Below are 16,842 nucleotides of genomic sequence, written 5' to 3' on the forward strand. Positions count from 1 at the left end.
GAACAGCAGTTTACGATAGGTACTAAGGCACTGGAAGTGGTAAGGGAATACATATACCTAGGACAGGTAGTGACTGCGGATCCCGATGATGAGACTGAAATAATCAGAAGGATAAGAATGGCTGTGGTGCGTTTGGCAGGCATTCCCAGACCATGGACAGCAGGTTGCCATTATCGCTCAAGAGAAAAGTTTATAACAGCTGTGTCTTACCAGTAGTCACGTACGGGGCAGAATTCTGGAGGCTTACGAAAAGGGTTCTGCTTAAATTGAGGACGACGCAACGAGCTATGGAAAGAACAATGACAGGTGTAACGCTAACGGATAAATAAGAGCAGATTGGGTGAGGGAACAAACGCGAGGGTATGATATCTTAGTTGTAATCAAGAAAAAGAAATGGACATGGGCTGCACACGTAACGAGGAGGGAAGATAACCGATGGTCATTCAGTGTTACGGAATGGATTCCAAGGGAAGGGAAGCGTAGCAGAGAGCGGCAGAATGTTAGGTGGGCGGATGAGATTAAGAAGTTTGCAGGGACACATGGCCACTATTAGTACATGACCGGAGTAGTTGGAGAAGTATGGGAGAGGCCTTTGTCCTGCACTGGGCGTAACAAGGCTGATGATTATGATGATGTTCCGAAAGCATGTTCAATGCTATACATATTATACTTCCTTACTAAAGCTGTCTTACCCTTGTTGATTAACTTGGATAGTTTTGCCAGTTCTATTCTAGCACTAGGGTTAGAGGCTTTTATATATTGGCGTTTCTTAGAGCACTAAGGCGCTCTTCCTGAGTTAAAGCCGAATGCCCTTCTGTAGCTTGATCCGTAATTCCTCTTTTTTTCCCTGTTACCGCTAACTCATTGATCGGCTTCTATTGTACCAGTTTTTTCCTTTCCCTCCGCATGTCAAGGCTGATTCGAGTTCTAACCATCGTATGGTCACTGCAGCGCACCTTGCCGAGCACATCCACGTCTTGTATGATGCGAGGGTTAGCGCAGAGTATAAGGTCAATTTCATTTCTAGTCTCGCCATTCGGGCTCCTCCATGTCCACTTTCGGCTAACCGGCTTGCGCAAGAAGGTATTCATTATCCTCACATTATTCTGTTCTGCAAACTCTACTAATAACACTCCACTGCTATTCCTAGACCCTATTGCCATATTCCCCCACAGACTTGTCTCAAGCCTGCTTCTTGCCTATCCTGGCATTGAGGTCACCCATCAGCACAGCCTATGTTGTTTTGACTTTACCCATCGCCGATTCCACGTCTTCATAGAAGCTTTCGACTTGCTGGTCATCATGAGTGCATGTAGGTGCCCACACCTGTACGACCTACAATTTGTACCTCTCATTAAGTATCACAACACGACCTGCCACCCTCTTGTTAATGCTATATGTACGTTAATTGCTGTATGCTACCAGCGATATCCTTATTTATCAGGAATCCGACTCCTAGTTCTCGTCTCTCCGATAAGCCCCGGTAGCAGAGGACGTGCCCGCTCTTCAGCACTGTATATGCTTCTTTTGTCCTCCTAACTTCCCTTTGCGCTATTATATCCGATTTAGAGCCCTCTAATTCCTCCAGTAGCACTGCTAGACTCGCCTCACTAGATAACGTTCTAGGGTTAAACGTTGCCAGGTTCAGATTCCAATGGCGGCCTGTCCGGAGCTAGGAATTCTTAGCACCCTCTGCTCCGTCGCAGGTCTGACCGCCACCTTGGTCAGTTGCTTCGCAGCTGGTGGGGACTGAGCGCCGGGGTTTGATTGTTGTGTTCATATAGGAAGTTGTGGCCATGTACTGCACCAAGGTGGCCAATCCTCCTCTGGTGAGGGAGTGCATTAACGGTTTTGGTCACCGGGATGAGGCCACACTCCAGGCCTGTTATTAAATTTTATCAACACACGGATTTTTTTTTTATCTCGTGGAAAATTGCGCGGCACCAGGATTCGAACCACTGACTTCTTCCACGCGAGGCGGGTGTTCTACCTCTACGCCACCGCTGCACCCAACACAGTTGGGTGCAGCGTTGGTGGTGTTCCAACTGTGTTGTAAGTTATTTTAATTCGCCATTTTCTTTAAATACTTCTTCCTACACTTTTAACCTTATGTCACCTCTCTGCTTTTGAGCCACAAATCTTCCTATCGCTCTTTGCTCATTTCCGCCGAATATTTATTTGCATGGCTATTGTTACCTCTAAACCCTAGGGCCAAAGGAAGCGTGACTGTGCCTGCATCGACATCGGAATGGATACCATCACATTTTAGTATGAGGTGTTCGCTTTGAGGACGAAGCACGTCCGCTTGTAGCGCCATCTACTGGCGGCCACAATAAGCAGACACGGCTGATGGGCAAGCTGCTGTCGACAGCCTTCCACGCCAGGTAGATGCGCGACAGGCGGGGCCTGTAACGCAGCGTCTGCTGCTAGCAAACCGCTCTTGGTACGCTAGCCACTTGGAAACGTGAAAGGATGAACATATGCCCGCTAGTTAGTCGGCAGACCCAGCGTATTTTAACCCGTAGGCATTCTTCAGTGAGTACAATAGCAAGATTTGTCCGCCAAGCGAAAAGTGTAAGGCCTTGTATCTGCACAAGAATGCGTAATGTGCGAAGTTACGACATTTCATCGTTATAATAGTGTAAATATAGATTATTCGTAGCTTTATCAACGATGAGGAACAATTGAAAAAAAAAGATTGATTAGAGAGTACAACCATACAGATACATAGGGTCCACAGCAAATACATGGGGAAGCCTATAGTAGGGGTGGGCCAACTTGAAATTTGGGTGTAGGCGAACATAAATTTGGGAGAGGCCAATTTAAATTTGGGGGTGGGCCAACATTACTTTTGAGGTGCGCCAACTTGAAATTTGCGGGTGGGCCAACTTAAAATACGAGGGTGGGTTTACTTGAAATTTTGGGGTGGGCCAACTTAAATTTGGGGGTAGGCTTATGCACAATTTGACAACTCCAGTAGAGTTTCTGCGTACTTTCTTGCAGTATGGAGCACTGGTTCCATCCACTCCTACCATGAATAAACGTCACCTGATTCGAAGTGGTTTAGGAGAGAAGTGCAGTCAAGTAAAAGGTAAGCTTAGGTAAATAAACGTAATTATTTTGTTACTTGTTATTCAGGCTTACATATATCTATATTGACGACGTTTGCTTAATTACTTAATTAATCTTAGTTAAAATTATGGCACGAACGTTTACATCTGTAAATAATATTTGAGATTACTTATCTAGGTATAACTAATCTCAAGGTAACCTTAATACTTGATCTGGCTCCGTTCATCCAAAGTTAGCAACGTTTGATTAGCCTAATAATTTAGCATCAATTGATTTTAATTAGCCTCAGTATTCCTAATTACCCTCTAGTAATCGCCTTTACACTTAAGTCATTTTATCGTAACTAATTTTAATAGTCTCCTCAACCTTACTAACAATTGTACCTCTCAGTACTCATTATATATAGTCAAAATCATAAACCTCATTAGTCACAGTTAGTTATAAGGCATTCTAATATATACCTTTATAGGACCTCAAGCATATAGGGACCTCAAGGATGGCGGGGGTATTCGAGCTATTTCTAGCAGGCGCTTGCCTATCGGCCTTGCCTGGTTATTCTGGCCGCCAACAGATGACGCCACAAGCAGACGTGCTTCTCCTTGCTGCCATTCGCTGGCGCTCTAAGCAGCCTCAGTAGAGCACGGGCTTCGTGCTCGCGTGTTCTCTTTCATAAAGGACCACCCTGTGCGACCTTTCAACTGTCCATGAACATCCCCTGTCGTTCTTGTTACGAAGAAAGATGGTTCTGTGTCGTTCTCTGTGGACTACCAGCGCCTCAACAAGACCACTCGCAAGGACGCCTACCCTCTCCCAAGCATAGACAACGCGATTGAAAGTCTAGAATCTGCAGAATTCTTTTCATCTCTAAATTTGCGCTCAGGGTATTGGTGAGCATCCATGGCAGACGCCGATAGGCTGAGGACCGCTTTTGTCACGCCCATCGGCTTATACGAATTTGAAGTAATGCCTTTTGGAATTTGTAATACGCCGGCAATTTTCGAGCGCATGATGGACACAGTTTTACGCGCTTTGAAGCGGCCCACATGCGTGTTCTATATTGACGATGTTGCAGTTTTCGCTTCTGACTTCACCATGCACCTTCAATGACTCCGGTGTGTTTTGACGTGTCTAACAAACGCTGGCATACAACTAAACCCAAAAAAGTGCCGATTCGCAGCTCAACCGCTGATAATTATAGGCCGTATCCAAGGATGGAATACTTCCCGATCCAGGCAAACTTCGGGCTATCGCCGAGATCCCTAAGCCAACATTCGCCACAGGATTCCGCAGTTTCATGGGTCTCTGCTCTAATTTCACACGATTCATTCGATATTTCGCCGCCATCATATTGTCACGTGGTGGTGACGTCAAAGAACACAGTAGCAATACTGTGAACAAGAAAACTAACTTTTATTGGGCGAACCTTTGCCCACAAAAACAGGCTACACTTATAGCGCAACGATAGCGGCGAACACGCTCGGCGATCGTCGAAAATCTGATCAGCGGGTCAAGTGCGTCGGCTTTTATAGAGCAGTCGTCGAATGTTCCAGACTAATCGTTCGGACCCGTGTGCCTTCCACAAAGTTCTACACCATTCGCGTTACGCGATGAAATCAGATAACACAAGGTTCGGCGACAACAGACAGCCAGGTAGAAGCATCGATAACTTTCCAGAAACATCGGATACATTCAGGCGCGTCCCTCGCTGTGCGATTACAGTTGTTAAGGCCAAAATACATGGAGCGAATATGCGACGAATAGTCGGCGTTCGACGCCCGGCGGCGCACGCGCGACGCGCGGCGGCGGAGAAATCGTCGTTCGCCGCCGATCTAGCTGGCGCAGAAAAGTTCGTCGGGCGTCGACGATACCGGAAGCGGCAAACTAGCGGCGCCCCAAAGCGAGCCAATCAGGCCTCACTATCCGCCCCGACTTCCGACTAGGCTTCCCGCCCAGTGTTGCCACAACGCATAGCATCGTCGCTTTCTTTAAACTACATCGGCACATGAATGCCTCAAACACATAAAAAATACTAGACATCATTTCTAAACAAAATTTTAAGCGTTTTAGAGTGCTCTGCAATTCAAAAGCGATAATAGTTGCCGTTAAAGTATTTTTTTGTGTCACGTGTTTCACTACAGCACATTTGCCTTGTCTAGCCACACTGATAACAACGCCGCGAATCGCCGGCGGCGGCCGCCGTGTCTTCGCTCCATGTAGCGCAGCCCGACGAACATAACGGCGTCACGCCGCGGCAGATTTTCTGCCGCCCGAACTTCGTCGTGAAAGTTCGCTCCATGTATTCTGGCCTTTAAGCGGCGAAACGTGGTCGCCCGATAAAGATAAGTACACGTGTCAATACCCCCCCTCTTAAAAAGCATCGACCCGATGCTGCAAACAAACGAAAGTAACAAAGAAAGGCACTCGTAGCAAAGAAAACAACAAACTAAGGAAGTTCATCAGCGTCCGTAAAATGGTTTAAGGCGCACCACGTGGACCACTTCAGATAGTGCGCGGCGCCGCTGCGAGTGCGAAATGCCGTCTGGCACGACCTCATAGTCAAGTGCGCCAATACGTCGGATGACCTTGTAGGGTCCGAAATAGCGTCGCAGCAGCTTCTCACTGAGTCCTCGCCGACGTATCGGGGTCCATACCCAAACACGGTCGCCGGGCTGGTACTCGACGAAGCGTCTTCGGAGGTTGTAGTGTCGGCTGTCGGTACGCTGCTGGGTCTTGATCCGTAGGCGGGCGAGCTGTCGGGCTTCTTCGGCGCGCTGGAGATAGCTAGCGACGTCAACATTCTCTTCGTCAGTGATGTGGGGCAGCATGGCGTCGAGCGTCGTCGTCGGGTTCCTGCCGTAAACCAGCTTAAACGGCGTGATCTGTGTTGTTTCTTGCACCGCCGTGTTGTAAGCAAATGTTACGTACGGCAGGACGGCATCCCAGGTCTTGTGTTCGACGTCGACGTACATCGCTAGCATGTCGGCGAGGGTCTTATTCAGCCGCTCCGTAAGGCCATTCGTCTGCGGGTGGTAGGCCGTGGTCCTCCTGTGCCTTGTCTGACTGTATTTCAGAATGGCTTGGGTGAGCTCCGCTGTAAAGGCCGTTCCTCTGTCGGTGATGAGGACTTCTGGGGCGCCATGTCGAAGCAGGATGTTTTCGACAAAAAATTTCGCCACTTCGGCTGCGCTACCTTTCGGCAGTGCTTTAGTTTCAGCGAAGCGGGTGAGGTAGTCTGTCGCCACGACGATCCACTTATTTCCGGTTGTTGACGTCGGAAAGGGTCCCAGTAAGTCCATCCCGATCTGCTGGAATGGTCGGCAAGGAGGCTCGATTGGCTGTAGTAATCCGGCTGGCCTTGTCGGCGGTGTCTTACGTCGCTGACAGTCTCGGCATGTTCTGACATAATGGGCGACGTCGGCGGTCAGGCGCGGCCAATAATACTTTTGTTGTATCCTCGAGAGTGTCCGGGAAAAACCGAGGTGTCCAGCGGTCGGATCGTCATGTAGGGCGTGCAATACTTCTGGACGAAGTCCTGACGGGACAACAAGAAGGTAGTTGGCGCGGACTGGTGAAAAGTTCTTCTTCACGAGGAGATTGTTTTGAAGCGTGAAGGAAGATAGTCCGCGCTTAAATGCCCTGGGGACAACGTCGGTGTGCCCTTCCAAATATTCCACCAGGCCTTTTAGCTCCGGGTCTGCCCGTTGCTGCTCAGCGAAGTCTTCTGCGCTTATCATGCCAAGGAAGGCGTCGTCATCTTCGTCATCTTGCGGCGGCGGGTCAATGGGGGCACGTGATAGGCAATCGGCATCGGAGTGTTTTCTTCCGGACTTGTAGGTTACAGTGATGTCGTATTCTTGTAGTCTGAGGCTCCACCGCGCCAGTCTTCCTGAAGGATCCTTTATACTCGCTAGCCAACACAAAGCGTGATGGTCACTGACGACTTTGAATGGCCTGCCATAAAGATAAGGGCGAAATTTAGCTGTAGCCCAAACGATGGCGAGGCATTCCTTTTCGGTCGTAGAATAGTTGCCTTCCGCTTTTGACAGCGACCGGCTAGCGTAAGATATCACCTGTTCGACTCCGTTTTTCCTCTGGACTAGAACGGCACCGAGGCCTAGGCTACTGGCGTCAGTATGGATTTCTGTATCGGCGTACTCGTCGAAGTGCGCAAGTACGGGCGGCGACTGCATGCGTCGTTTGAGTTCTTCAAATGCGTCGGCCTGCGGCGTTTCCCACTTGAACTCAACATCACATTTAGTTAGACGTGTCAACGGCTCGGCGATGCGTGAAAAGTCCTTGACAAAGCGCCTGTAGTAGGCACACATGCCAAGGAATCTACGCACTGCCTTCTTGTCGGTGGGCTGCGGGAACTTTGCGATGGCAGCTGTTTTCTGCGGGTCGGGGCGTACTCCGGATTTACTGATGACGTGGCCTAGGAACAGAAGCTCGTCGTAAGCGAAGCGGCATTTTTCTGGCTTCAGAGTGAGCCCTGATGACTTGATGGCCTGTAGTACTGTGGCAAGCCGCTTAAGGTGATCGTCGAAATTTCCGGCGAATACAACGACATCATCCAAGTAAACGAGACAGGTCTGCCATTTCAGTCCCGCTAAAACCGTGTCCATCACGCGCTGGAACGTTGCAGGCGCCGAGCACAGTCCAAATGGCATAACCTTGAACTCGTAGAGGCCGTCTGGGGTGATGAAGGCGGTCTTTTCGCGATCTCTTTCGTCGACTTCTATTTGCCAATAGCCAGACTTGAGGTCCATCGAGGAGAAGTACTTAGCGTTGCAGAGCCGATCCAATGCGTCGTCTATCCGTGGAAGGGGGTATACGTCCTTCTTCGTGATCTTGTTCAGACGACGATAATCGACGCAGAAACGTAGGGTTCCGTCCTTTTTCTTCACCAGGACAACAGGGGATGCCCACGGGCTTTTCGACGGCTGGATGATGTCGTCGCGCAGCATTTCGTCGACTTGTTCTCTTATAGCTTCGCGTTCTCGCGGCGAAACTCGGTAAGGGCTTTGGCGGAGTGGTCGAGCGTACCCCTCGGTGATTATGCGATGCTTGGCGACTGGTGTTTGTCGAATCCTCGATGTCGTCGAAAAGCAGTCTTTGTATCGTTGGAGCAGACTTCTGAGTTGCTGTTGCTTAATCACTGGGAGACTTGGATTAATGTCGTAGTCTGGTTCGGGAACCGTGGTCGTCGGGGTAGATGTGGCGGAATCCGAGAGGACAAACGCATTACTGGTTTCCACAATTTCCTCGATGTACGCGATCGTCGTGCCCTTGTTCATGTGCTTGAACTCCGGACTGAAGTTTGTCAGCAACACTTCAGTTTTCCCTCCATGCAGTCGAGCGATCCCACTTGCGACGCAAATTTCACGGTCTAGCAGGAGGCGTTGGTCGCCTTCGATGACACCTTCTACGTCAGCGGGTATTGCGGTGCCGACCGAAATAACGATGCTGGAGCGGGGCGGGATGCTCACTTGGTCTTCGAGCACACTCAAGGCGTGGTGACTACGAGGGCTCTCCGGCGGTATCGCTTTATCTTCCGACAGCGTTATTGACTTCGACTTCAGGTCGATGACTGCGCCGTGTTGGTTCAGGAAGTCCATACCGAGAATGACGTCTCGAGAACACTGTTGGAGGATAACGAAGGTGGCAGGGTAAGTCCGGTCATGAATGGTTATCCTTGCCGTGCAGATTCCAGTCGGCGTAATCAGGTGTCCTCCAGCGGTGCGAATTTGAGGGCCTTCCCATGCAGTCTTAACCTTCTTCAATTGGGCGGCGATGCGTCCACTCATGACGGAGTAATCAGCACCGGTGTCCACTAAGGCGGTAACTGCGTGGCCGTCGAGAAGCACGTCGAGGTCGGTGGTTCTTTGTCTGGCGTTGCAGTTAGGTCTTGGCGTCGGATCACGGCTGCGTCGTGTTGAACTGAAACTGGAACGTCGCGTCGTCAAGTCGTCTTTCGTCGGTGTAGTCTTGGCTTGCTGACTTCGTCGGGACGGCGGCGTGTCGTCATTAGGTCGTCGAGGTAGTTTCTTCGGCGTCTTCGTCGGCGGCGGAGGATCTTCGTCAGTTCGACGAACAGCAACCGCACCTCCATCGGTTGCTGCTTTTAGTTTTCCGGATATGGGCTCGCTGACCGGCCCCGAGCTGGGCCAGTGTATGGTCGGCGCTGCGGCGACAGGTAGCGTCCTGCTGACGGCGAACGGGATGGTCGTCGAGGGCTCCATTGAGTAGCTGCGAGGTAGTCGGCGATGTCACGTGGGCGCTCTCCAAGCTGTGGACGCGGCGCGTTGACGGCGAAACCTCGCAGTCCCATTTCCCGATATGGACATCGTCGGTACACGTGACCCGCTTCCCCGCAGTGGTAGCAGAGCGGGCGGTGGTCAGGAGCGCGCCAAACGTCGGTCTTCCTCGTGTAGGTGCGTTGGGTGACGGGTGGGCGCGTTGGCGGCGGCGGCGGCGGACGACGGAACTGCGTCGTTGCAGGACCCTGGCGTGGTCGCGGAGGGGGACCTTGGCGGCGTACGACGGCGGCGTAGGTCATCGCTTCGGGCTGTGGTTGCGGTAATTGGAGTTGCACCTCCGGGACTCCAAGCGACCGCTGAACCTCATCTTTGACGATGTCGGCGATCGAAGCCACTTGGGGCTGCGACGAAGGCAGGACCTTGCGCAGTTCTTCGCGCACAATGGCCCTGATGGTCTCCTGAAGGTTGCCGGAATCCAGTCCTTGGATGGCGTACTGTGGCGTGAGCCCCTGGCGGTTATATTGCCGGGTGCGCATTTCCAGAGTTTTCTCGATCGTCGATGCCTCTGCAGAAAACTCAGCTACGGTCTTCGGCGGGTGACGAATAAGTCCTGCGAAAAGTTCTTGCTTCACGCCCCGCATCAGGAAGCGGACTTTTTTCTCCTCTGACATTTCCGGGTCGGCGTGGCGGAACAGACGGGTCATTTCCTCAGTGAAGATTGCAATCGTCTCATTCGGCAGCTGCGCTCTGGTCTCCAGTAGAGCTTGGGCTCGCTCTTTTCGCACGACGCTGGTAAATGTTTGCAGGAAGCCGCTTCGGAACAGGTCCCACGTCGTCAAGGTGGCTTCGCGATTCTCGAACCACGTCCTGGCGGCATCCTCCAATGCGAAATAAACATGTCGCAGCTTGTCGTCGTTCGCCCAGCTGTTAAACTTAGCGACCCTCTCATACGCTTCCAGCCAGCTTTCCGGGTCCTCAAATGTGGAACCGCGGAACGTCGGTGGTTCCCTGGGCTGCTTCAGCACGACGGGGGACGCTGGGGCTGCCATTGCAGTTGCCTTGGACACAATCTTCTTGGTCTCAGGTAAAAGTCCGTGCTCCGGGGGCAGCTGTTGAAGACGGCGGCTTGCTCGATGTTCCGGGACGGCGCTGGTGTTGTCTTTGCGGTCCGGGCTTGAATTACGGCTTGTCGGGGGCGTACGGTACATCAACGTAAAGCACCTCCACCAGATGTCACGTGGTGGTGACGTCAAAGAACACAGTAGCAATACTGTGAACAAGAAAACTAACTTTTATTGGGCGAACCTGTGCCCACAAAAACAGGCTACACTTATAGCGCAACGATAGCGGCGAACACGCTCGGCGATCGTCGAAAATCTGATCAGCGGGTCAAGTGCGTCGGCTATTATAGAGCAGTCGTCGAATGTTCCAGACTAATCGTTCGGACCCGTGTGCCTTCCACAAAGTTCTACACCATTCGCGTTACGCGATGAAATCAGATAACACAAGGTTCGGCGACAACAGACAGCTAGGTAGAAGCATCGATAACTTTCCAGAAACATCGGATACATTCAGGCGCGTCCCTCGCTGTGCGATTACAGTTGTTAAGCGGCGAAACGTGGTCGCCCGATAAAGATAAGTACACGTGTCAATATCCTCACTGACAAAGCCATTTAGAAGCAAAGGACCCCTCACTTCGCGGTCGGCCGTGTGTGAGCAGGCCTTCACAAAGCTCCGTCATTTGCTAACGTCTCCACCAATTTTGAATCATTACAACCCGACCACCTCTACCGCGGTGCACACAGGTGCGAACGGTGTTCGCCTCGGCGCTCTGCTTGCCCAGCGCAAACACGGGCTTCCTGAGTACGTCGTGGCTTATGCAAGTCGTACGCTTATGAAAGCTGAGACCAATTAGACTCGGAAAGAAAAGGAATGCCTTACGGACGGCCATATAGGTAATGGCCTCACTTGAGTGGCCGTGCATTTGATGTAGTCGAGGAGAACCTCGCACTGTCTTCGCTGTCGTCCTTCGAAGATCTCTCAACCCGTCTTGCCCGATTGGCATTTCGCCTGCAAGTCTACGATACCAGCGTGTTGTACTGCAGCGGACGCCAGCATTCTGATACCGAGGCCCTCTCGCGCCCTCCTTACCTGGCGGCAATGCCTGCTGCTCACTATCCTAGTTTACCGTTTCTTCGCTCGACCTTACCACCAACGCTTTTGAGCAGTGCAAGGACACTTGGATTGTCCTCTTATAGACTTTCTTTCTGGTTCAACAGCACAAACAACCAGTCCCACGTTGCGTCACCATTCTCGCCATTTCGCCATATTCCCGACATCCCACTTTATCGACGCAATTATAACCCCGACAGGCGCTAGTGTTTGTTAGTAGTACACCGCCGTCTGCGTTCCGAGTTAAGCGCCGCATTCCACGCCGATCCACAGTGTGCCCACTAGGGAGTTAACATACTAGCGCCTCCTACAGCGGTACTAGTGACGAGAAATGTACGGCTACATTCGGAAGTTCGTTCGGTCTTGCCTGTATTATCAGCGCCGTAAAGCTACAACCCACCTCTTGCCAGCCATTTGGAATTTTTACCTTGCCCTACCCAGCGAAGGGAAGCATAGCAGGGGGTGGCAGAAAGATAGGTAGGCGGATGAGATTGAGATGTTTGCAGAGAAAACATGGCAACAATTAGCACATGACCGGGGTAGTTGAAGAAGTATGGGAGAGTCCTTTGCCCTGCTGTGGGCGTAGCTGGGCTGATGATGATTATGACCCAGCCGTTAGAGCGCGTCTGCATCGATTTGTATGGGCCCCTTCCAAGGACATCGGCTGGACACCACTGGGCCATTGTGACAGTGGACCACTTCACGCGATACGCCGAAACTGCCGCCCTCCCGACAGCTACAACGCGCGATGTTGCCTATTTCTTGCTGCGTCAATTCATCCTGCATCTTGGGCCATGGGCCACCTCAGGAAGTGCTCAGTGATCACGGCCGTGTCTTCCAGTCACAAGTAGTTGAAGTCATTCTTAAAGAGTGCCACGCTGTTCATCGTACGACTACGGCGTACCATCCTCCAACCAATGGCGTCACGGAAAGCTTCAACCGTACGCTGGTCAACATGCTTGCCACGTACATCGCCTACGATCACACAAATTGGGACGTCATTCTGTCGTGCATTACCTAGGCGTGCAGCAGTGCTACTCGGAGCAACGCCAGCTTTTCATCCTTTTTCTCACTGTACGGTCGGCACCGGTCGCCATAGCGGCCGCATACATCTGAATGTGCTCCAATTTCTGCTACAGCAACGCATGCTCAAAAGTGCCGTGATCGCGCTTGGGGCTTTGCGTCCAATCACCAAGAGCGCCAGAACAGCACTCGCGGGCACACCACTTCTGCGCCCACCTCCTTCCCTGGAACTCTTGTGTGGCTTCCGCTGAACCCCATCTATCTTTAAGTATGAAGGGAGCTACTGTGCCGTCGAGCGCGCATCCGCCGTCAACTACGTAATCGAACCCGTTTAACCGTTTTCGGACATACGCCTTCATGGACTAGACACTGTCAACGTCGAGCGCCTGAAGCCGCACTATTATCCACTCATGGTGAGAAGCTCTTGGGTCGCCGGACAGCTCCCTTTTCGTTCCCGGAATTTACTGTAGCGAAGAAGAGGGACGCTATAATGCGCCATCTTCTCCAGCTCTCTCTAGTTCTGAAAAAGTACTGTTTTTATTAATCTGCTCTGTTTTTAATAATTTTTCAGCAATCCTTAGATACCCATCAGCTACCTGCAGATTGAAAGGTCGGGAAGGTGGTCCCACTTCACAAGTCCGGTAGGAAACATTCGCCCCTCCACTACCGCGCCGTGTCCCTCACTAGCTTTCCTTGCAAGGTTCTTGAACATATTTTGTAGCAGAGCACATAGACAATAATTCATTTTTTACATAAAGCACAAAATGGTCTCCGAAAAAGTTCTCTTGTGAAACTGAACTTTTTTTCTTTTACTCACACCCTTCATCTTATTCTCGACAAAGGTTCATTCGGAGACTGTGCTTTCTTTGATTTCGCGAAGGTCGTCTAGAAAGTGTGTCAAAAATTGCTTCTGTTTAAACTGAGTAAACTTAATCTTGACCCTAACCTGTTTGCATGGCTTGAAAATTTTCTCCTTCATTGGTCACAGTATGTTGTGTCAAACAATCATATGTCCCCATCTAATCCCGTAGACTCTAGTGTGCCCCAAGGATCAGTTATAGGCCCTCTTCTTTACTTAATTTGCATTACCGATTTGCCCGATGACGTTTTTTCTAATATTTACCGTTTCGGAAATGACTACGTTATCCTCTGTGAAATCTCGGAGAAATCTGATAAATTCTTACAAGACGATATAAAAGCTATCTCTAACTGGTGTGACATATGGCTAATGCACCTTCACGTGACTAAATGTAAATATACGCGTGTAACTCGCAGCAATATTCCCCCACCAAACTATTACCTTAATGATACTCCCCTTAAGGTCACAACGTTCTATGAATACCTAGGCGTCTACATAACCTCGTGACTTTCCTGGTCGTTGTACGTCGATAAGGTAATTAACAATACTAACCGGTTTCTTTCACAGCAGTTGCAATGGCACATTAAGTGTAACTGCCATGAAAAAACTCTTTGCTACTTGATTCTCTCTCAGCCCGGCGTAAGTGATTTCGCCTTGCTTTATATCATAAACTATATTTCCACAATTCCTACCTGCTCGATAATCTCATATCATCTCATACCTACATCTCCTCTCGCATTGACCCTAGCCATAAGCTTGGAATTGTTCAATGCCGCACCAGAACCTGTAACGAATAATTTATTCCTAGGGCCTCTCAGCAATGGAATCACCTTCCCGGTGCAGTTATCACAATCGAGGATAACTCAAAGTTTCGCTCGGCCTTATCAGACATCATCACTCCTGGATGCAATAAGTTAATCAATTTCGCTGTAATAACTAGCAATTTTTTGCTGCTTTCATATTTACTTGTACATGTTGTTTACCCACCCCCTTCTGTAATACTTCGGTCATGAGGGTACAATAAAACTGAAATATTTAAAAAATCTCTATAGCACATTTTCTCGGAAAACGCATCTCGTGCTAGTAGTCCATGCCCTATTCTAAAGGTCGATCCCAAACGCCGGTGATTAATACAGGCGTCTACAAAAATATTCACCGTAGAACCTCACGCCCAACCTCCCAGTGTGATAGCTTGAATACTTCATCGAAACATGCCGAGAATAGAATTCGGGAGATTGTGTGTTATTCCCTGACCACTTTATTAATAAGGAGTTTTGAACTTTTCTTTAGGTCAACAAACATCTTGGATACCCACTGCTCTTCGGTTAGTGTTTGGGTGTGTACGATGCCATTTTTTTCCGAGACATTATCATCCGACATGCATAGGGTGTCAGGGATATTACAGTGCGTGCATAAGTATGAATTCTGAGTAGGTGAGATTAGGCGCAATAGGATGCCGTGGATACAGCTGCTGGTTTTAAATTTCCTGAGGGTTACTGCCTCTTCCCTAGGTAGGCTGAACCCGGATTCGAAGCGACTGCGCAGCCTCATCGGACAGGCACGGGAGATAGTCATAGCCAGCGGCTACTGGCCACCTTTAATGAGGCGACTGCCCGCTATTACGCCTCACTCTGCGCGCCGATGAATGAAACGGATGTCAAGCGCCTGAGACTCGACGTACCTGATCATCGCGCTCGTCAACATGAAATGATTTGTCCGTCGGGTATGTGCCATGGTATTATGCATCAGTGCAAATCCTATTATCCTTTCGATTTGTTTCGCTCCTAATTCATCTGTGTGGGCTGGCCAATGTACTGACAAAGGTCCTCTACTAGGAACCTACAGAGAATGACGTTGCCCGGACAGTGCAGGGTATAAGAAGGCTAGCGAGACGCCACCTGGACGTCTTCTCTACCGTTGCGTGCTGGAGCACGCTCGCCAAACGTTTCTGTACGTTTTGTTTTGGAGTGCACTGCTTACCCATAACGATGTATAAAACTTCTGTTATTTGTTTTTACATCACCTCGTCTTCACTGTCGGACCCCCTCCGATGGTAAACTTGGTTCGAGGTCCAAGCAGACGCTCTCGAGGGTCGCTGAAACCCCATCCCCGTAACAACCGGTTTTAGCTCTAACACCACCCAGGGCGCAGACTGCGCTCGCTCCGAATAAATGTTATCTTTCTTTCCCTTAGGGGAACTACGGTAGCTGTGAAATCTTTGTATTTCTTTCGTAAGATATTCATGTCTTCCTCTTTTACTTCGTTTCTGAATGCCGGTATGACGGCTGGTGTCTGTACGAAATCAAACGTCTTTAAAATAATTCATGATAGTCATAACGAGTGGTTGATAGTACTCCACAGATTTCTGAATTATCAGAATGGCAACACTGATATGATTCATTCTACAATGCTCCTTCGTGAATCCAGCCTGTTCTTTTGGTTGAAGTCAAGTGCTGCCTTGATTCGACAGACAGACAGACAGACAGACAGACAGACAGACAGACAGACAGACAGACAGACAGACAGACAGACAGACAGACAGACAGACAGACAGACAGACAGACAGACAGACAGACAGACAGACAGACAGACAGACAGACAGACAGACAGACAGACAGACAGACAGACAGACAGACAGACAGACAGACAGACAGACAGACAGACAGACAGACAGACAGACAGACAGACAGACAGACAGACAGACAGACAGACAGACAGACAGACAGACAGACAGACAGACAGACAGACAGACAGACAGACAGACAGACAGACAGACAGACAGACAGACAGACAGACAGACAGACAGACAGACAGACAGACAGACAGACAGACAGACAGACAGACAGACAGACAGACAGACAGACAGACAGACAGACAGACAGACAGACAGACAGACAGACAGACAGACAGACAGACAGACAGACAGACAGACAGACAGACAGACAGACAGACAGACAGACAGACAGACAGACAGACAGACAGACAGACAGACAGACAGACAGACAGACAGACAGACAGACAGACAGACAGACAGACAGACAGACAGACAGACAGACAGACAGACAGACAGACAGACAGACAGATAGATAGATAGATAGATAGATAGATAGATAGATAGATAGATAGATAGATAGATAGATAGATAGATAGATAGATAGATAGATAGATAGATAGATAGATAGATAGATAGATAGATAGATAGATAGATAGATAGATAGATAGACAGACAGACAGATAGATAGATAGATAGATAAAAACGCCAAAGGAGGGAAACAATGTTAATTGCATTGAAAAAATTATACAGTACACAGCATGAATACTCAATATAAGATTTTAGTGTTTCGCAGTTAGCGCCCTGGTGTGTGTGTGTGTGTGTGTGTGTGTGTGTGCGTGCGTGCGTGCGTGTGTGCGTGTGTGTGTGTGTGTGTGTGTGTGTGTGTGTGTGTGTGTGTGTGTGTG

General features: G+C 49.8%; 1 protein-coding gene across 1 annotated transcript in view; it reads right to left on the reverse strand.

The window, feature by feature from the left end:
* LOC139059024 (collagen alpha-1(II) chain-like) overlaps positions 1 to 16,842 on the reverse strand; it is a 1,291,347-nt gene that overhangs the window by 37,863 nt on the left and 1,236,642 nt on the right. The gene's annotated exons all lie outside the window — the stretch shown is intronic.

This window comes from Dermacentor albipictus, chromosome 4 (genome assembly GCF_038994185.2).
Source record: "Dermacentor albipictus isolate Rhodes 1998 colony chromosome 4, USDA_Dalb.pri_finalv2, whole genome shotgun sequence".
In the NCBI taxonomy this organism is placed as follows: domain Eukaryota; kingdom Metazoa; phylum Arthropoda; class Arachnida; order Ixodida; family Ixodidae; genus Dermacentor; species Dermacentor albipictus.